The 23079-nt window shown below is 35.3% G+C and overlaps 1 long non-coding RNA gene across 1 annotated transcript; it reads right to left on the bottom strand.

Moving 5' to 3' along the window:
• Window positions 1-9037: 9037 nt before the first annotated feature.
• On the bottom strand, window positions 9038-22638 carry LOC128553382 (uncharacterized). Its single transcript, XR_008369334.1, has 3 exons — window positions 22483-22638; window positions 12650-12847; window positions 9038-10480 (listed from the first exon to the last, which is right to left on the bottom strand). It is a non-coding gene; the product is annotated as an uncharacterized LOC128553382 (long non-coding RNA).
• Window positions 22639-23079: the final 441 nt, after the last annotated feature.

The raw sequence follows: 23079 nt of genomic DNA, 5'->3' as shown, positions 1-23079 counted from the left end.
AATAAGTGCTGCTTCCAAGAAAGTTTACGCGTAGTTTTACGGAAGATATTTTTCCAGTGTAAAGCTGCTGAAGAGAGAATTTTACTGAAAGCTGCTGGTGAAGTACTGAAAAGGAAAGGTATTCTGTGGTGTTTGAATTTGTGAAAAAAAAAATATACATAAAATTTAGGTGTGTTGTTTATTTAACTGGTAACTATAGTTGTTATCTAGTTGTTGACCTTGTTGAAAATAGGTTTCTTCATTGAAGGAATATTCAGAAAATCATAGTGAAAGTATGGTGTACTAGGTGGGCCAAAAGTGATTGATTTGGAACTGAATGTCATATACAAATAAGGATTGTAGTGGAGTGATATTGATTTAGAGAACTCAGCCAGTCTGTGTAAATTTCAAAGCTTATTTTTTATTTATTTCTATAGTATGGTGGACAGACTGTGCCATCATAAAATCGCAGTATACAGAAGAGACAATTGATTGTACAGTGTTATCAATTTTGAAACTTTATTTCTCAAGAAAGTTTGAGAACTTTATCATTTTATTTATTGTATGGTGTACAATAAGTGACAAATTTTTGAAGTTACAGTTCTTTGTATATCATTTTGTGTTTCTTAGAGTATTTGAACGTTTGTCATTATGGCGTCAAACACTCTTTTGTTACTGATGAGGAACTACAGCAGTACGCCGATATTTTGCGTCGATCCGGAAAATACCATCTTTATCATACAGTGTCTAGCACTCCTGTCATGCCCAACCTAACAAGGGAGAGTTTAAATACTCCTGAAAGAGAGTATGTTGTGAGGCACAGTCCTGGTGCAGACATTATACCAGGAACAGGTGCATATGGTTCCTCCAAGACTGAAAGACCCTCTATACATGGTCAGGATAGGAGAACATCTTACTTTTCAGATAGGCCTTCTGTTAGATACTCCCTTCCTCCAAGATATTCTGATAATGTGCTGGAAGATAATATTCCACCTCCTGTACCACCACCTCCTTCCAGACAATCTTCCCTCTCATATGTAGATAGTTTTAGTCAACCTTTTCATTACTCTTCCCCTAGAGTACATAAATTGCCTCCATTTTCTGGTGAGAGCAAAGATGATTGTGCCTTTGATTTATGGAGGTATTAGATCAACTGTTTGATTAGGAATAGGGTCTATCCTGAACACATTTTACTTGAATCTATCAGGATGAGTTTAAAAGGCAAGGCCCGTACTGTTCTTCTTCATCTTGGAGAGAGTGCATCTGCCCAAGATATTTTAACTGAACTTGAAGGCATCTATGGAAATGTCTCCAGTAGTGAAAAGCTAAAGGAGAAGTTTTACTGTGCTCAACAGGAACCTTCAGAATCCATAGCAGACTATAGTCTGAGGTTGGAGCAACTTTTATCCAAATCTACCCTAAAGTTTGATCAGACTACAAAAAATGAAATGTTATGTGGTAGATTATGGGCAGGCCTTTTTGATAAAGAGCTGCGGAATGCCTCTAGATACAAGTTTGACAGCATCCATGACTGTGGAGTGCTAAGGAGGGAACTTAGACAGATGGAGCAGGATTAACATTTGGTAGAAAGGGCCCTCTTGTATCACCTCCTCATGTTGCCGAACAAGAAGCAGCTTTACCTCAGATGAAGCCTCCTGAACCCCAGAAGCCTCCAGATTCTTCAGTGCAGCATGCTACTCAGTTCATGTCATCTGTGGAGAACAAACTTCTTCAACAACTACAAGATTTGAATACCTAGATGAAGCAGTTGAACACAAGAGTGGGAACTGTGGAGAAGGAGCTTCAGAATCTGAAAAAAAAACAGGAATTACCAGGGTGGTTACCATGATAGAAATAAATGGGGTGACAGGAATCAAGAAGAAGGATCTCCTAAAGAGGCTCATCTGAAGGCTGATAAGAAAGTTGAGGCCAAAGACAAGCCTTTAAACCAGAAGGGACCTTCCCAGTAGGGCCAAGTTAAGGTCATCCTATAATTACAGGCACCAAACTTGCACCTTTGGTAGGTCATGCCAATGAGGTAGAAGTTCTCAATAATGGTACTTCTTGTAAAGGACTGCTTGACTCTGGAAGTATGGTTTCTTCTATTTCTGAATCTTTTTATTCTTCACTAGATCCCAAGCCAGAACTTCACAGTCTTACAGATTTTAGTTTAGATATTTCTAGTGCAAATGGTTCTTCTGTTCCTTACATTGGCTATGTCATTGTAGACATTGGTATACCCAAGGTTGACATAGATCCTGTTTCTGTTCCAATCTTGATAGTCCAGGATACTACTAATTCTTCTTCTGTTCCTGTAATTGTAGGTACTAATGTTTTGAATTTTTTCAAAACTTCAGCACCTAGTAGTCAGGTTCCAGTGGAATGGAGTGATATTTTTTCTGTTTTATCTTCTGTACATTGTCTTCCTGTCAGATGTTTAGGAGATACCAACATACAGATCCCACCTTTTGAGACTCGTACTGTTATGGGCAAGGTTCATAATGTCGGAGAGATGTCAGAAGCAGTCACTGAAAGTATTGATAATTCAGCTACATTGTCTGTTTATCCAAACTTGGTTCGTGTGAAACTTTCCAGTTCTTTTTGCAGGATTCCTGTCAGAATGTGTAACATGTCTGTACACCCTGTGGTTATTAAACCTAATTCTCTTCTATGTCGTCTGCAAGATGTTGATGTTGTTAGAAGAATTGACCCCTTTGAAGGTTCTGCAGCAAAGTCCTATAATGCAGATAAGTCACTTGAAGACTTAGGTATTTCTGTTCCCACTGATGTTCTTACGGTGGATGAGCATAGTAAGGCCAGGATTTTTTCTCTAGTTTGAAGCATATTTTTTCATCAGGTCCAACAGATCTTGGATGCACCAATATTGTAGAGCATGGTATTGAGCTCACAGACTCCACTTCTTTCAAGAAACATTATCGACGTATCCCTCCTGGAATGTATGAAGAGGCCCGAGAATATCTTAAGGGCATGCTAGAAGCTGGTGCTATCAGGGAATCTAAAAGTCCGTTTTCATCTAATGTTGTTCTTGTACGGAAAAAGGACGGATCTTTGAGATTCTGCATAGATTATCGCCGCTTGAATTTTCGAACAATTAAGGACGCCTATGACCTTCCCAGGATTGAGGAGACCATTGACAGCTTAGCTGGTGCCAAGTATTTCTCCAAACTCGACTTGAGATCGGAATACTGGCAAGTTGCCTTGAAGGAAGCTGACAAGTACAAGACAGCATTCTCGGTCGGGCCTCTTGGATTCTTTGAGTGCAATCGCATGGGATTCGGACTAACCAACGCCCCCGCCACGTTTCAGCGCTTGATGGAGCGTGCTATGGGAGACCTGAACCTTACAGAATGTCTCATTTATCTGGACGATGTGATTGTATTTTCAAAGTCCAAAGAGGAACACATCCAGCGTCTTACATCAGTTTTTCAGCGGTTGGAAAAGGCTGGCCTCAAACTCAAAGGATCCAAGTGCGAATTTTTCCGTACCAGTATCAAGTATTTAGGCCATATTGTCAGCGAAAGGGGTGTAGAGACGGACCCAGAGAAGATAGCTGTTTTGAAGAGTTGGCCTGTTCCGAAGTCCATCAAGGAGGTATATCGATGGATTTTCTCAACTAGCCAAGCCTTTGAATGACTTGCTAGTTGCCCGTCCTACCAATAAAGCCTGTACTTCCAAGAAGAAACCAACATCTTGGAGTTGAGGTCCTGATCAGCAGTCAGCCTTTGATTCTCTTCTTGAACGCCTTAGTACTCCTCCCATCCTAGCTTAGTCTGATTTTAGCAAGCCATTTCTGCTCAATGTTAATGCCAGTGGTGCTGGCTTACGTGCTGTATTATACCAGGTTCAGGAAGGAAAGGAGAGAGCTATTGCTTTTGCCAGTCGTGGGTTAAGGCCGAATGAACAGAATTATCCCGCCCACAAGCCTGAGTTTTTAGCACTCAAATTTGGCTGTCACAGATAAATTCAAGGATTATCTTTATGGCAATTCTTTCAAAGTCCGTACGGATAATAACCCATTGACCTATGTTCTGTCTACTGCTAAACTAGATGCAACTTCCCACCGTTGGTTAGCTTCTTAAGTTAATTTTGATTTTGAAATTAGCTATAGGAGTGGTAAATCCAATGTTGATGCTGATACTCTTTCATGGTTACCGTCTTCTGCTGAATCCTCTACTGTCATATTTTCTGATGTTGTTAAGGCACTTTGCCTCTGGACTTTAGTTTCCCCTCAGGAATTCCCTCTTTTTGAATGTAATTCCTTTTCTCGGTCAGTACTTGAGCATGCTGATGCAGATGGAGATGTACCGTTTGACACACATTTCAGCGACATCGATTGGGCTTTAGAGCAGAGTAAAGACACCACCCTAGCACGCGTGATTCAGCTGGTTCAGACAGGTCGCAAACCCACCAGACGTCTTTGTTCTCCAGAGGATCCTCTTGTCAGACAGTTTTTCAGAGAATGGCCAAATCGATTTGTTAGCGATCACATCCTTTATCGCAAAGGTGTTGTTTCTGGTCATTCAGTTAACTAACTTGTACTTCAGGAGGTTTTACGTGAAGTGGCTTTCACAGGCCTACATGATGACGCTGGTCATCAGGGTCGTGAGAGAACTTGTAGCCTTTTAAAATCTAGGTTCTTTTGGCCAGGTTTGGAACAGTTTGTTGAATTACGTGTTAGAAATTGTCCTCGTTGTATTTGTCGGAAGACCCCAGGTAAAGTTTCTGCTGGTTTAGTTCCTGTGGAATCTTCTTATCCATTCGAACTCGTTTGTATCGATTTTCTGTCTTTTGAAATGTCCGCGGGCGGGTCTGAAAATGTACCGGTCATCACTGACCATTTCACCCGTTTCGCTCAAGCAATACCCACGAGGAATCAGACTGCTCGTATACTACAGCCAAAGTCCTTTTTGAGCATTTTATCTGCCATTATGGCTTCCAGCACGCTTGCATAGCGACCAGGGTCGGAATTTTGAAGGAGCAGTGATCGAGGAGCTGTGTAAGATTGCCAACATTGACAAGTCTCGCACAACTCCTTATCACCCACAAGGAAATGGTATGGCTGAACGTTTCAACCAGACGCTTATGAATATGCTAGGGACCTTGGAAGCAGACCAGAAGAAGAACTGGAAATTTCATATTAGTCCATGCCTATAACTCAACTAGACATGAGACAACAGGACTTACTCCTCATTTCTTAATGTTTGGGAGACACCGTAGGCTTTCTATTGACGCCTTTCTCGGAATTGAGCCATTCAGAGTATGTTTCCAATCTTAAAAAGCGGCTTAACTTCGCTTACAAGGTTGCCAACAGAGAGGCTAGACGGCAGTCCAAGCGTCACAAACGTCGATATGACTTGAGAGTTAGGGACGCCAAGATACAGCCAGGAGATAGAGTTTTCATTAGGAATGTTGGGCTTAAGGGTAAGCATAAGTTGGCGAACAGGTGGAATAAAGATGTTCATATCGTTGTTTCTCAACCAAATACTTCTATTCCTGTTTTTCAGGTCAAAAGGGAACATGGCCGAAGTGGTATAAAGACCCTCCACAGAAACCTTTTGCTTCCATTTATGGGCTTACCTGTAAGAAAAGAACAGCTTAGAAGAAGTTCGGAGGATGCAGAACCTACTATTCAGTTAGACGTTGGGCCATATGTGCAGACAGAGCCCTTGAACCAGTCTACTTCCACTGATGTTCTCGCTTCCATTCCCTCCAGCAATGTGTCTTCTCCGCCTCAAAGTTCAAAGTCTAGGTCAGATGTACCTAGATATGTCATTCCACAAAGAAGGACGTCTGGACTCAACCCTCAAGCTCAGGAATTCATTCCTAGAAGAGGAACACGATTCAGAGAAAAACCAGCCTGGTTGCAGTCTAAAGACTGGTTAACTTAGTACCAGTTGTGATTTCGTATTTGACAGTACAGTGCTTTTGATGACACTACAGTACTTTTGTTATTGACACTACAGTGCGTTTGAACAGTGAACAGTGTTTTTTTTTTTTTTCTACTTGTAAATGTGATCATGGTTTTATTCTTTTAAACGGCTTGTCTACGTGATTGTGAACAATCCTTTATTCAGTAAGGAAAGTGCGGTGTATTTATTTATCCAGTGAATTTTGTGCCAGTATTGCATTATTATCATGAAATGATAATTGTTGCTTAATAAATATAGTGCTTCAGTTATCAGATTTTTTTAACAAATATCTGATGCAAAATCAGTGTGTTTTCATTGTGTTTAAGTACACTGGAATTTAATTTTATTTTTACTTAGTATTTTGATAGAACTGCAGTCTATCACGAATACCCATTGTCACGTTTTACAATGACGTGGATATCTTCTATAAGTTTGTCTACATTTTCGTATTAATATACGTTAGTGTAGTTTTTGCGCTTTTACAGCATAGCTGTTGGTAAATTGCTTGTTACTATATCGTGAATTTGGTAGATTGTATGAGAATGTTGTAGTTTAGTTGATTAGTAGCTGTAGAGTACTATGAAATGTCGAGACGACATTTTACTGAGAGGGGGAGGATGTCGCAGGGTCATTTGTCTGTATATATCCTATATGAATTACTATCAAGTTTTTTCTCATTTTTCATATATTTCAGTCCTATAATTCCATTTCATATTCATTATACATCCACATAAATATCATTCTCTGATATCATTAACTAACATGTAGTTTAACCACGGTGACGGGCCTCAATTTGAATGTATTGATATCACCGTCAATTTCCGTCACGCATGCGCACAGCCAGAATAGATTTTGAAGTGAAGACTTGAATCTTTGTCTCTCTTGGTAAAATATTGCATTTGCTGTCTGCGTGTGTCTTTCAGGTAAACTATTTACATGTTGTGTTGAAAGATGACCATCCTCATTTTCACATTCATCATTTGATTAATTTTGTTGTAATTTTTGAATTGTCATGAAATGGATGCGAACAGCCAGAATATATTTTGAAGTGAAGACTTGAATCTTTGTCTCTCTTGGTAAAATATTACATTTGCTGTCTGCGTGTGTCTTTCAGTCCACAGAAATCCCAGAAGAGAACACACGTTAGCCCGTATCATTTTACATGAAGGGTGACACTATTATATTTATTTAAAGACAAGTAAAGACTTTGGCAAATGCTATCTTTACAAAAATCTTTCGAAAATTTTAATTTGGTACTGTGACAGTGTAAGATGCATGACATTAATTTCATCACTGTAATTTCAAAAACAGGACAGTAGGTCAGAAGATCAAGGTCGTTTAAGATAAATTATGATCATTGCCCGTTATGAACACCAAATATCAAAACTTAAGGCACTACAGCGTTGGACAAAAAAAATCTAGAATTCTGGAATTTCTTCCCTTAGAAGCCTATTTAAGCCATTTGCCCCCGGGGCGGGGCCATTTTTAACCTCAGGGGATAATTTGAGCAATCTTAGTTAAGGACTACTGTATCATTCTAAATACCAAAATATAAAACCCTAAGCCCTGTGTACAAGAAGATGTTCAAAGTTTTCTCTAGATAAGTCTATATAAACGATGTTACCCTAAGTATGGGCCATATTAAACTCTATGGGGATAGTTTTAATAATCTTGGTAGACGCCCAATAGATGTAGCTACATATTAAATATCAAAGTTCAAAACCCTGTGTATTTGGAAAGGAATATGTTTCCCATTATAAACCATGTGACCCTCAGGGTGGGCAATATCTATTCCTATTGCTATAATTTGAACAGTATTGGCAGAGACCCACAAGATGCTGCTACATACCAAATATGAAACCCTAGGCCCTTGGTTTTGGAGAAGAAAATTTTCAAAGTTCTTCCCTATATACTAGTCTATATAAACAATTTGACCACCAGGATGGAGCCATTTTTGACCTTAGGGAGAAGATAATTTAAACAGTAACTTAATAGAGGACAACTAGATAATGATACATACCAAATATCAGTGCCCTAAGTCCTGTGGTTTTGGACAGGAAGATTTTCAAAGTTTTTTCCTACGTAAGTCTTTATAAACATGTGACAACTGAGCAAAATATGATTTAGAATTGTCTTATTATTTCAATTTATCATTTTCGTGTAGTGTCTATAACTTATCTTCTATATGAAATGTTATATTTTAAGAATCAGGATGTTACTATTAATTTCTTATTAAAAGTCTTTATGTATAATGTTTTAGAATTTAAATCGGATGATATAAAATTAAGGGATATTTCACCATAGCTCACTAGCAATTATGTATTATTTTAACAGACAAATTATCGAATGAGAATCGATTTTACTGTATAAGCTACATCGACTACAAACATACATTTTTGTTTACATTAAAGCCTCGGTATAGAGTTATATATGCATAGAAATGAACAATATATCATTTAGTTAATAAAAAAGGTTGCATTTGAATTAATGTAATAAATAGCTACTGTATCAAATGCAACCTATTTTTCTCTCATGACGTCATGTCATTGGCATCAAATACAATATATTTTTTTCTTTAATGGACGTATATTTCTATGTAAATGCTTAAGTGCATCCAAGGGTATAAGCCTGAGTTAAAGTACTGTGAAGATAAATCTAATAAATATACAAACTAAGGACAAGTTTGTTACATTTTTCGTTAAAGGGAATTTCTATAGTTTTTATGGAACATGAAATTGAAAGTACTAGCTGTGGCTTTTATTTTTAGATTTGGATTTTTCAGACTGTTCCATTTATTAAATAAGGGTTTGAAATATATTTGAAGAACACTGATAAATCGGAATCTCCAAAGTCACGCGAGGAACTGAAGTGTGCCATTAAATAAAATATATATACTCTCCTAATTCTGTTTAGCGTTCATTTGTAGAGAGAGTTGAGTGCCATTTTCCTTGCCAAACTGAGTATGTTTTTCAATGTGGCAGAGTATGTAATACGCAAACGATAAAACAATGTTATTGTCGTGAAGTTCGTACACCCGTGCAAGTACACACCATGTTGAATAATTCACAATCAAGAAGATATTTGAAAACCCTATGCTATATGCGAAAATAGCAAAATGATACTAATAATGCATTTCAAGCACATATTTATTTAACATTATCATCATTTTAAAGTGTATGTTAGCAAAATATAAAATGAAAAAAATATGAAATGAAAACATATTGATCTCCGTTGGAATTCGAACTCACAAAAGTAAGATTCTAGAGCCGCCACGCTTACCACTGCGCCACGGCGTCTTATTATCGAAAGAGGCAGTCATTTAAATATTCATTATAAAAATAAGTTATAAAGATGTAGGGTACCCCTCTACTGAAGTGGTTTATTCTAGTAACCTTTTAAATCTATAAATAAAAGCCAAAGCTAGTTATTGCTTTGCTATTTTTATAACTGCTAAGTGTCGTCGACGACATTAAGTAGTTTACCACTGAAATCTTTGAAAATACGCCGAAATTAACAATTATCAATGTTTCACTATTGAAACCAGAATTATTCGACCACGTACAAGTAGAATTATTTTTTTCTATCACCAAATTTAATTAGACTGTGGAAAGCAGCTTTAAACTTTGCATGATTATAAAAAAAATCATATCAGAAAAAGAATTATGCAAAAAAAATAGGGGTTCCAGGTGCTACCTTTTGAGTTATCTGCCCCTGCATGCGAGTTTTTTTGCTATTTTAGATCATTTTCAAGGGCAGATAACTCAAAATAATGAATAGTAACACTTTAATTGATTTCCAAATAGTGTTTGTTACTTTATTTTTCTGCAACTGTACAAAAGTTTCAGAAATTCTATGTGACGGAATTCATACTATAGTCGCTTACGCAAACAAATAGAAAAATTCTTCAAATTATGCCCCCTTTTTCAAGAAAAATGTAGTATGTTTACACATTGAAACACAGCAAAAATTATGTTTGACAGAATGGTTAAAAAATTTGCAAAATAACTGGAAATGTAATAACAAAAAAATAATATGGAATGAAATGTGGTATCCGTATACTAGATTTTGAGTTATCTGCCCTTAAAAATGACCAAAAAGAGCAAAAATCTCGCATTCAGGGGCAGAACACTCAAAAGGTAGCACCGTTTCCCCAATTATTTTTACATTAAATTGTTCCTAATATGATGTTCTATGATCATGCAAAGTTTAAGAAAATTTTCTCCGCTAGTTAGAATTTTCCTTCTTTACCTATATATAAACCCAATGATATGTCTATAAAACATATATGAAACATATAAACATGTATAGTATTTAACAGATGTATCATAAAAGAATTAAATGTCAATATGTAAGTCCATGCACTGGAATACGTTTCCTCGAAACAAGTTTCATGTGTTCTATCAAATTGTCTCTACGAACATATAATATGAAAAATGGTAGATAAACGTGTTTTAGTGAAGAATTCCCATACATCTGACAATGTGGTTATGAAATAGAACGCCAGAAATATGACTTCGATGTCGCCAAAATGTTCATCATTCCAGATGCAGAATCGGCAAGAGAAATCACGACTGAAAAATAATATAAGTTATGTCTGAGATACATTAATTGTATTATGTAGAGTGATAGGCAGTTAGAATTACTGAACAAAGATAAAACATACAATGGTTTCAATGTGTGACATGTTTTACTTTAAGTCTGGGAAGCAGGTTCTGAATATACAAAATTGACGCAAAATTCAAGAATGCCGCCATAAAGTATACAAAATGGCTTGTGCATTTTAGAAAAAAAACCAGATAGTGTCAGAAATGAATAAAAAAAATTGATTAATAGTGCAAGTCATCTTGAAACATTTTGACCATAATGGATTTTGTCTCAATAAGGGAGTGTCATTCCTTTACAGTATAAAAACTACTGTTTTAACATTTTCAAATAATAGATTAATTTTGGCGGCCATCTTGGATTTTGGTGGCTATATTGATTCTTAATATTCAATATATTACAGACATATTCAATGCGTATTATAATACCACACTACTTTTCCAATGTTTAAGCTTTTCGCTTGATATGGAAACTTGCTTTACTATTTTTTATAAGACTGTGAAATACAGTGGCCATCTTGGATTTTTGCGGCCATCTTGGATTTCGACAAACCGCTTCCCCGGCTTAAATAAAACGTATTATATTTATCTACCACCGTGCTAAGTGTCATTTCATTTTTTTCAAAGAAGGTGCACAATTCGTCCTTTTCATGCACAGATTAAAAATATCAGTTTATCAAAGTGTATTTTAATGGGATCATTACGATATAAAAAAGATAATGAAGAAATACGCGTTGCCGCCTCGGAGTCCGCAATTTTCAATACAGTTAGCATCCTGAACGGTTGGGGATGAATACATTTTGAAAAACAAAATTGGTTTCTCTTTAGTGAACTTGGAGAATCGAGGTGACAGAGGGATATCAGATGATAGTAAATACGTGACAGACGGACAACCTTTACAAAAATCAGTCTTCTAGTACATAAGAGGGTTTATAAATGCAAGGACGCCGTTGATATCTCAATTACAGATAATTGTACTGTGTACTGCTATGAAATTTTGCCATTTTGTAAAACAATATAAGATAAACATACATGCAATTTTCAAACTAATATAAACTTCGTTCATGACTTATAAATTTTCATACCAACCCCGTAGAATTTAGACTTATTTGGGCGAGTATTCACATCTACAGAAAATGACTCCGTCGGCATCACATAACGTCTTCGTAACAGGAAGAAACAGGCGCTTGGATTTGTTATCTTGTTGTGTTACCGATGCCAATGGAGACAGGTGGCATGTGCGCCAGAATGTCGTACGACGTCTTTAGAGCAAAGAGCAGTGATAAAGTTATGTTTAGGAATGATGCCACCACAGACAAAACAGAGTATAGAAAAGGTCTCTGGAATGGAAAGCGTATGTCGATCAATGATTTACAAGAGTAATAAGAGATTCAGCGAGGGAAGGGGGATTTTGAAGACAATCAGATATGCGGTCGACCAACGACAAAACGGAGTAATGTACATGTTATATACATGTAGGTGAAGGAATCGTTGGATAGCGATATGGGGACAACGATTAGGCAACTTTGCGAAGAGACAGTTCTGTGCAGAAGATGTTGACTGTAGACCAAAATATGAGACGGCCAGATACAAAATGGGGCCTGGGATACTGTCAAAACGCGAGATTGAAACACGAGTTCGGCATAGTCAGCGGTTCTTGAGACGGTATAAATGAAAAGGACAGTATTTTAACTATAGGATCATAACAACGGATGGAATCTGACTATATTGTTATTAGGTTTACATAGTCTGACGATCTAAATAACAGGGCGTTGGGCATGTCGAGATCATTCGACCAGTCATCCTATACAAACATTTTTAGTCAACGGGCACATAGACAGGAACGCTGTATTGAAATTAATGGCTGTTACTTTGAGAAAGTTCAACGTCGGCGTCGCTTTGATGTTAGTATTTGCTTCAGCTATGATGATTGCTTCTTTATGGCTGTAGTAAAATCTTGTTTCTGTGTAAAGTTGAATTTACTGAACACAACCATTAAAGATATCTCCTACACTCTCTGATATTGTTTTAACTCGAAATAACCATTAGTGGAATGTATCTATGAATTCATTGAACAACCTTGTATAAACAAAATTGATTCTCAGAATAATTTCTAATACATTAGTCTACACAAAGTACCTTTCAATCCTCTGCCCTATAAAGTTTGTCCTGTAATTTTTTTTTTTCATCTTTATGATTCTTGCACCAACCCCTCACTGACTCGTAACAATCTCTAATATGTTTTCTATTGGCACCAGGGACTTTTTTTTCCAGAAATTCTTTGAATTTTTTTTCAGATTTTCCGTTGCGCAAGAACTCTTTAACGACATCGGCAGCCTGAAAAGGAATATTGCATTAATCTAATACATAGAGATATATGCAGTTCAACGTCTGAATTATTTGTGTGTACCTGTTTACTTGTCTGCATCATAAGCAAATGAATATTTTAGTGTTTTGCATTATTTGTGTAAGAGATACTTGGAAAATTGGACAATGTGCACAGTGCTTGTTTGGTTCTGTCTGGCTACAGTGAAGTGAACCAAGACTCAATTAACCGAAAACGACAAGGAACGAGAAAAATCATTTAAACTAAAGATAAATAAAGATTCAAGTATAACGGCTTTGTATAATTAGTTTTCTTAAATAAATTTTGTCAACAGAATATTTGTTACATTTTTTTTTTATTTCAACGCATTGCCTTCTTCCTTTTTTTCTTTTTTACTTTGTTGTGTGCCTTTCGTTTGTCTGTTTCTAACATAAGTGTTATCAATCGCGTTGTAGTTTTTTTTTTGTTTACTTCTTTGTTATAATAAAGATATATATAACTTCATAATTGTGTTTATGAAAGTGTGCATTATTAGATTATCCTGGCATCATGTGTTCTCGATAGTCTAACAAAAACAAGCATATTTAAAAAATAAGTCAGATAAATTCATCTTTCAAATTACCATTTCCTCAAAATTTTACCCCTTCCTGATCATCCTGCTTTAAAACATGCACGGTTTTATTTTCGTTGAGTTCATAGTAGCACATTTTATCAGTGACCTACTTTCTAGTTCCAGGAAGCACCTGTCATATATTCCCGAGCTATGTTTAGAAACTGATATTTTTACCACTTCTGTTAAAATCACTGTGGTAAAACTGTGTCACTGCAAAAAGTAAATAATTTTTAAATATCACCTGTTTTATAAAAATAGCATTTTTCATTATTTTCTAAATATTTATAAACTAAAACAATGGGTATGCACAAATGATATGGTTGCCCAGCAACTTATCTGACAACTGAAATAATTCGAAAACCCCAAATTGCTACATATTTTTCAAAAACCTACCCATATCAATATCAAAAGGCTATAGGCTGAACTTCTTTTAAAAGTTAACACTTTCCCTCTAAAAGATTTACTTTACAGATAGCCCTGATTTATATCTGAGAAAATAAATATGTGTTTCAGTTCTTTCACGTAACGCCTATTGCTACTTTACGCAGTCCACATCTCTTACAGTGGAAATCAGGCAGATTGATGTCATCATGTTTTATTTTGATTGACTTCCGACGTAGAAATTTTGATAGCAGTAATGATGCTTGATGGAAGATATATGGATATATACCAATTTTTAAACAATGTTAAAAGTTAAAATTATGATTTTCTAACTTAATTACGTAATTTGAAATCAGACTGAAACTGTTTTGCTTTGACTCGAGGTAAACTGTCTATTTTTTCGTTTTAAAACAGCAGACAAAATGTTTTACACTCGTTTGTATTTACTTGCAAGAATTATGTTGCATGCAAAAATATACTGGCCATTTCGATAATAGCTCGAGAATACATGTATCTCAAGAACAGATGACGTCGGGATAATTGTTCTGACACTTAAGATGCATAAAGTAACAACGCTTTTCCATTGTATATATTTTTCCATTGTACACATTTTATAAATGTGTGCTATATATGTGTACCTGTGTATCTTCGATGTTATTTCTGTTGTTTCTATTACATGTAAGAAATCTACCACTATGGTCCTGAATCAGTAAATCCACTTTAAGAATTTAGACGCGGATTGTTCATATACTAGCTGGTCAAAAACAAACTGTGCAAAATTATAAACTTATATTAGAGCAACAAGCACTTTGTGGGACCGAAAGGTGATTTTTTTCAGGCACCTTCAGCTGCCCATTTATTCTACCCGTAAATAAGTGAAGTATAGGGTCGGGGAATCATCCCCTGCTGCACCGTACAAATATATATACATAATACAGTTATATAATAATGCAAACAATGCAGCTGATGCGTATGTTTTAATCATTGTTTGATGTATGTATCTTAGAGTAGAAAATGAATTTCATATTATATGGATGTCCATTACTGTAACTAATATAGTTTTTTATTTCTTTTTACTATTGTCATGCACCACCATTATCATCATTGTTTACCAAAAGCATCCGTGTAGTTCATTATTTTCCCCATTAAGGGCATTTTGCACGTTTGATAAACCGGAAGTGATTGCGTAACATCGTTTATCTGGAAACTTAGAATAAAGCCTGGATATGGCGTACGGAAATATAAACCATTTAATAAATTTACGGCAACTTGTGGGTAAATTCATTACAATGGTACAGTTACTATCTTTCTAAAGTTAAAATGAGATATTTATAAATCTGACAAGTTACATTATTCAACATTATGTCTTAACATTACCGTGAAATGTGCGTTTCACTTAAATCATAATCAAATATCTGAAAAATAAGCACACGGAATAATACATTTTATTTCACCACGTTATAGGCTTTATGTTTATTTACAACTATGAGGAGTTTCATTAAAATCTACATTGCAGAAAAAATTATATTTGCGAAAAATGAAAGTTATGATTTTCCCATAGACTCCTATTAACGGAAATTGCGTGAGGTCCAATTATTTTTTTTCAAATCTGTTTTGCAAAATAAATCAAGCAAACGACCCTATGTTTTTAATTGGCTGAATCTTATAACTATATTCTGAAGTTTTGAAGAAAAAAAAAAACAGAGTTTAATTAAATTCTACGTTATGGAAAAAAATCGATCCGAACAAGTAGTATCACCTTAACATTAATAACCGTAATTCTATGTTATTATTCATTATTTTTCAGTTATCTTCAGCATGCATTCATCATTACCATTATTTAGCATCACCAACGCCATTCAAAATACTTTTTCACAAACACCATCAACATCATTATCGTCATACTGCCTTGACTGTATGACTAAACCACCATAAATTCAAACAATAATTTTGTTTGCATAGTAAAGTTTGAAATAAAATCACTGATACATATATATTAGACTAAGTGTAATCTGGAAAAAGGTTATCGGGATTTTTTAAAAAGTCTTTTTATTTATTAATCATTTTCATTTTAGTATTTTAACACTATGATTTAAAATTAAAATACGTGTTTCCTTATCTAATCGCACCCACCACCATCCCAAATTATCTAATAAATCATTTAAATATTCTAGTAAAATTGTGAAATTCGCCAGTGCATAGTTTGTGCTATTCAATTAAACATCAAATTTTGCTGGAATTAAAGAAAACATGAAACATTATTTATAATGTCATTATGATAAAATGCTTATTGATATCCTGTCTGACATTAGAAAAACTATTGCCTACTCAGGTTTTGACGTTTTAATAATGTTGCTCACAGGCTGCCATTTATTTATCAAATGATATTCATTTTCGTATGCCTATAGTCCAGACTTTATTCTTCGTTATCCTGAGAAAATGGCATTTATCAAACGTTGATCAGAACTTCCTTAATGCCGTTCTGTCGGACGCGACATCAGGATAACACTTTGCGACAGCACGACGTTACAAAATGTCATGTCATTCTTCAGCATTTTGCTGTCGGGTTTTTCAATGTGTTAATGCGCTGTCGCAACGTAATGCCGTGTTGTCTCATCTTGTCACTATGCTGTAGCTGTAGTATCATATTTAAGGAACCTCATCTCTGCAGTGGTCGACAGTACTACGGTGCAATGGCTCTACACACATTATCTAGAAGAACAACACACTTGCTAAGTAAAATACTTAACGCGGAATAGGTCAACATAGCAATTACGGACCCATGGAGATTTGAAACCCGAAAGGTGGTAAACACTTGCGTCTGTAAATACTACCTGGACCTGTTCCAAGTGCAGAAATTCCCTTACCTACATGCTTTTTTCACTCTCTCATTCATAAAATAATGTTTTAACAGTAAATATATACTTCATTTCATAAAACTTGTCAACTGCATATTTTAAAATCTACAAACGAATGAAAATAGCATCCTAGCAATCTGACCTTGGATCTAGTGACCGAATAAGTGTTGTCTGCACTTTGTCTTGACGAGTTAAAAATAATTTTAATTTTATGAAAACTTTTCAAGCGGTAAAGAAGATACCGGAATGACACGACGTATGGACGAACGACAGACGGACTAAGGAGGTTTGTATCCATGCGAAGGCGGAATATAAACGCAATTTCCATTGTTCATTTTTAAGTTTAGGAACTTTATGTTGCACATATCGCAACATGTACATCGTTTTAGAGGGTGTGTATTTTCAGTTTTAATATAAATATATGAGTTTACAAAGACAGCGAGATTGAATGTTTGCTTTCCTTGTTGACGAAATTCATGGTGCCCAATGCCAAATTACATTTGTATTATGTCATAATTCTGATTCCGATATGTGTCTACTGTTTCTGAAAGTAAATTATAAACAAAGTGATTAAAATAATAGGACGCTTTTCTCCTAAACCAGCTACGTGTTCTGTAGGCTATTGTAATGGAATTGTACATGCGCCTTTAGCAATTTTGTTGGTCATTTACGATTATATTTTGCATTGATTGGGACAAAATTCTTGATACGACATGCAAGATCAAGTCCTTCATTCGATAGTGAGATTTTATAAAATCGTAACCTATTTTGTTTCCGATTTTTAATCTTTTAGACTTGTAAACAAAGAGACAAGGATAAGGCCACCCAAAAACGAAACAAAGCATACAGGTGTGTTTGTTTGGATGTCAAGAAGACTGACATTTAAACAAAGTGAAACAAATTTATATTTTACATCAAGGAAAAACTAGCGATTCAGGAAAACTATCGGGGGTAGCATCGGAATGCTCAGTGGCAAGAACATAACCATTATTCCATTCTGAATAAAAAAGTTTGGTCTTGTGCTTGATTTTTGCTAGATTGATATGAAACTTTCGGACCCCACACAAGTTTACATAAAGAGGTCTATGGGAAAATAATAATGTTGATTACATTTTCGAGAATAGATTTTTTTCTACAATGGATTTAAATGAAACCTCTCACGAGTATAAAGTAAGACATGGACTATAATATGGTGAAATAAAATGTATAGGTCCATGTTCTTGTTTTTGATTAATTTGACCACGATTAAAGAGATTCGCGCATTTCAAGCTTATTTTGAACCATTATCATCATATGTTATCTCTTGAAAGAGAATAACGGTTTCATTTTATGAATGTTTTATACACACACGTTGCCATTTGTTCATAATATGATTTTCAGACAATATTTTATAATGTTGATAAATGATGGGACGCCGTTACTTCCGATTTATTAAACATGCAGAACTATCTTTATCAAGTTACAACATTTTTAAGAGATAAAAGTGTGTAAAGATATACATGAAATAAAACAATCCGCTTTAGTCAAAATGAAATTTGTCTCTTACATTAGTTTAACTCTAAATTGAATCTGAGTAAGCCTATGCTTGTGTGTAGCGCATTATACATTACATTTTCACTCAACAACAAATTCAGTCAAACACGGTTTGTAAGTATTTTGCTAGGATTGATATATAATAATTTTATGCCGAAGGCATACCTTCTAGCATACCAGAGGTCGACCATGGTTCCCTACTTACACCTTTGGCACATTTCGCCGAAAAATTCAAGTTGTTTACATTACTGGCGAAACGTTCCGGCCAATCATGCGACGTTACTACGGAATTCCGTTAGGGCCATCGCCTTTGAATGTATTGATCTGAAACGCGATACTCGATAGTACGATGATGAAAACGCGAAATCACGAAACCACGATAACGAAAACGCGACAGCACGATGATGATAACGCGATACTACGATAACGAAAACGCGATAATACGATAGTACGATGATGATAATGCGATACACTATCGCGTTTTCATCATCGTACTGTCGCGTTTTCACCATCGTACTATCGTATTATCGCATTTTCGTTATTGTAGTATCGTGATTTCGCAATATCATTATCGTACTATCGCGTTATCACCATCGTACTGTCGCGTTATCATCATCGTACTGTCGCATTATCGTCATCGTACTGTCACGTTATCACCATCGTACTGTCGCGTTATCACCATCGTACTATCGCGTTATCATCATCGTACTATCGCCTTCCGGTGCCGATGCGCACAGAAGAATTTCCTCTCCAGTGTTCTGGTTTCTATTTATCTTGTTATTTAAGCTCTGTTGAAATTAAAAATGATTTCTATTGCTTGCTAATGGGTTGTAAAAAGTTTTTCAGCTAAAACCAAATATGTACTTAGGCAAAAACTCTGCAGGTCAATCGGTTTGAGTTTTCTATATAGTATATGATAACAAGAAAAAAAAAGAATGTTATATTGTACCATGATCAGGGCGTTTTTTGTTTGTTTTTATTTTGGTCTGACATGAATATTTTCACAAATATGATGATGAATATTTTCACAAATATGATGGTTTATATTTCAACACTGAAAAGCAAATGCATGTCTTGTAAAGCTCAGGTCATTGATGTTGAATTCCGTAAGACGCATAACAACACTGAAATCGGAGCATCGCAAATATTCGAAGAATATTGTTTGCAGTTTTCATGGCACATAGTTTCTTTTAATGCATCAACATCTGGCAATTTTCTGCAAAAATAAAATAAAAAGTAAAGCAGTTTACAACCAAAAGTGAGTTAACGCCCCCTTACTCAGACATTTTATTTATGATTTTACAGGAATGAGAAATGCAGTAAAATTATATCTGCACAGCATTCTGAACCTGTTCAACATCCAACACGCTTTGTCTCCCTAAATTCATTTTCTGTAAATGACTCTTAAATTGACGAAAGCTAAAAAAGCATGGAAAAATGTTAATTACTTTTTGCTTTTGACTAACTAGCAGCTGTAGCTATAGGAGGATCATCAATACAATTCAAGATTTTCACACACTAGCACCAGCGTTCGAATCTGCATATCGCCCTATCGCTAGAGCAGGAGCTGTAGTTCTAAAAGTATAACTTCTAATCTTCTCATTTTTAGCATGCACATGCGCACCGGAAGGCGATGGTGCGATAATGATAACGCGACAGTACGATGGTGATAACGCGACAATACGATGGTGATAACGCGACAGTACGATGATGATAATGCGACAGTACGATGGTGATAACGCGACAGTACGATGGTGATAACGCGATAGTACGATAATGATATTGCAAAATCACGATACTACGATAACGAAAATGCGATAATACGACAGTACGATGGTGAAAACGCGACAGTACGATGGTGAAAACGCGATAGTATATCGCATTATCATCATCGTACTATCGTATTATCGCGTTTTCGTTATCGTAGTATCGCGTTATCATCATCGTGTTGTCACGTTTTCGTTATCGTAGTTTCGTGATTTCGCGTTTTCATCATCGTACTATCGAGTATCGCGTTTCAGATCAACACATACAAAGGCGATGGCCCTAACGGAATTCCGTACGTTACGCGACAAATCTTCGCGAACAAATTGAAATTAACCGTGAAAAGCATGATTGCGTCCGTACTGATACCGGCGCCAAATTACAAGGAATATCATTATTTCTTGAGGTAAATTTCGAAACATCCGATAAGAGGAATAATTCTTTTTTAATCGCAGTCTTTATTCCATTTTTACAAGTTCTTTGCTTAGAAGTTTGTTTTTTCAGCTTGGCGTGCCGAATGGTGACAGATATTGTTTGGCTTAAACCACTCTCAGTAGTAATCACGTGTGGGCATGCTCACCAAACAAACAAAAAGAAGTCAATCAGAGGTTCGTCCTAGGGTTTCGAAACTCTGATGAAAATAAGAACTTATAGCTTGTAAGTAACTCTTTTCGATAATAACAAATTTAGCTGTAAAGGGATCCATTTGTTCACAGCTGTTTGAATTATTAGTTGAGCTACAATGATTTAAAGTGAATGAAATAAACGAATAAACGAAATTTGCCTACATTTTATGTATATTGTTTATCGTTTACAGAATAAAATCTATATACATAAACTAACGAAGGGTTTTGTTTTGTTGTATGAGAACATGGCTAGTAGCTGATATGATCCCTGTAAGAGGCACATGCCATTTTACAAACGACATAGCTAGCTTTTATTTCAATGAACACATAGTTTTGGCTTTGTTTGCATTGTCGTACAATTAAATGTAAAGAACGAAGACACAACAAGCTTTTACACATAAGAATACAAAAACAGGTTGATAGTAGAATTTAGCCTTTAGAGAGTAAATTTTGACAGGCTGACTTCGGTGAAATTTTGCGCTTGAATGAAGAATTTTGTCTTTGGTCATTGTAGACATACAGAAATAATATTGGAACCTTTATTCATACATCTGTCGTATGCGATTATGCTTGCATTTCGGATATGAATTAAAGCAAAAGAACGTTTTTATCTAAATTGAATCCATATTCTAGAGACTTACCCTAAGCCTTCTTTACACAAGGGAAACAATCCGTTTAAAAAGTGAAATTGTTGAGTGAACACCGTTTGTTAATCCTACTCCTGTCCATGTTATATCAGTGCAAAGGAAAAGTAACCTATCTATGTTAAATGATTTGCATGATAACACAGTCATGCATCTAACAACCCTGAAATTGATTTCTTGGATTTTCTCATATTTCTAGATATTTCTCCCATAGTAAATTTGTATTACTTTGACGCATATATATGGAAAGTTGAGATTGTTCGCTTTCCAGCAGTAACCTTTTCAACATATTTCACCTTGTGAAATTCTGTGGGTTTTGACTTTTTAAAAAAAATCGTCTGTTTGTTGACAAATTTTACCACAGAAAATGTCACACTTTCCCCAGGGCATTAACTTATTTGATCTTTACATAGTTTTCTATTCAGATTGCTAATCCATGTAGCAATTAAGCACGCTTTTTCCCTGCATAGAGGTAAAAAGTGGATAGTTTGCATGAGGTTCTAGGTCAATAGCCACCTAAGCCTACCATAAAGACTTAGCGGAGTTGTCTCCATTTTTTCCAAATATTTTACCCGGGATCATTTTTTTTTAATAACTATTTTTCAGAAAATGATATTTTAATAATTTTTTCAGTTCTTGTATTTTGATGCAGTTAACTACTGTAACACATATATCTAAAATAGTTAGAAACTTGAAGTTTGTATTTTTAGTAACACTGCCTTCATAATTATTCAACATGGGTGTAAACAATAAGGCCATCTGCGCAATATGAATATATATTTTATCTTTATCCTTTCGCATTTCTTTTGTTACATGTACTTTACAAATCACATGCATGCATATTATATACATTAATCATGCTTAAATCAATCCCACATTACTGAAATTATCATGACGACCTTTATACCTTTATTCAAAAGTTACATGTAACATTTATTCAATACACTCATCTACATTGTTGTCTGTGAATATATTTGATCATTCATTTGAGAAAAAAAAATTGAATGCATACTTTAGAAACCTGTAATTGTAATCACAGTAGATGTAGATCTCCGCCATAATGGACACCATCTTGCAATTCGATAAAATGTGATATCAATAATTTCTCAGATTATAGGGTGTTAGTTATTTCAGTCATTATCTTTGTACTTCTTTTATTAACTTATGTTTCTGTCATATGTATATCAGATCCCTGCATTTAGACGATAAAATTCTACGTAAACTTACTTTCCGATAACCTTTCTTTTCTAACTTCTCGCCGTGTTTTTCTCCAATACCTCCTAATGTGCGCACATCTTTACCACGAATAGATTCGTTCTGGAATTTCTCTATCTTCTTTGACATTTCTTATCAGGTCTGAATAACAGAAACGTCAAGACAATTAAATATGAAAAAATGTACCAATGACAGTTTTAATTGGACTATTTATAAAACGAATATGTCCGGAATTTGCTATCTTGGGAATGAATTTGATATATTATTCAATCTTGTACCTTTAGTATTAAAGGAAAAACATAGTTTTGAACATTTTGAACCCCCACAGACTCTCTTTTAGGGATTGTGACACCACTTCATATACATCATTTCAAAAATTCTGATATTGTCTTTGAATTGTATTCAGCCACAACTTCCTATCATGGGAATGAAGGTATAATATTCCATCTTGCACCTTAAGTCTTCTAGGAGAAATGCCGCTTTGAACAACCCATAAATCCTCTTTAAGGGAATGTGACACCAATTGTTATGCATCATTTAAAGTAGGTATTTACATGCTTTCTCAATATTATTTAATGCATTTAGTTCCTTGTTCCTATCTTGGGAATG

This window comes from Mercenaria mercenaria, unplaced genomic scaffold (assembly GCF_021730395.1).
Source record: "Mercenaria mercenaria strain notata unplaced genomic scaffold, MADL_Memer_1 contig_3765, whole genome shotgun sequence".
Classification (NCBI taxonomy): Eukaryota; Metazoa; Mollusca; class Bivalvia; order Venerida; family Veneridae; genus Mercenaria; species Mercenaria mercenaria.
This window is presented reverse-complemented; position numbering and strand designations above follow the sequence as displayed.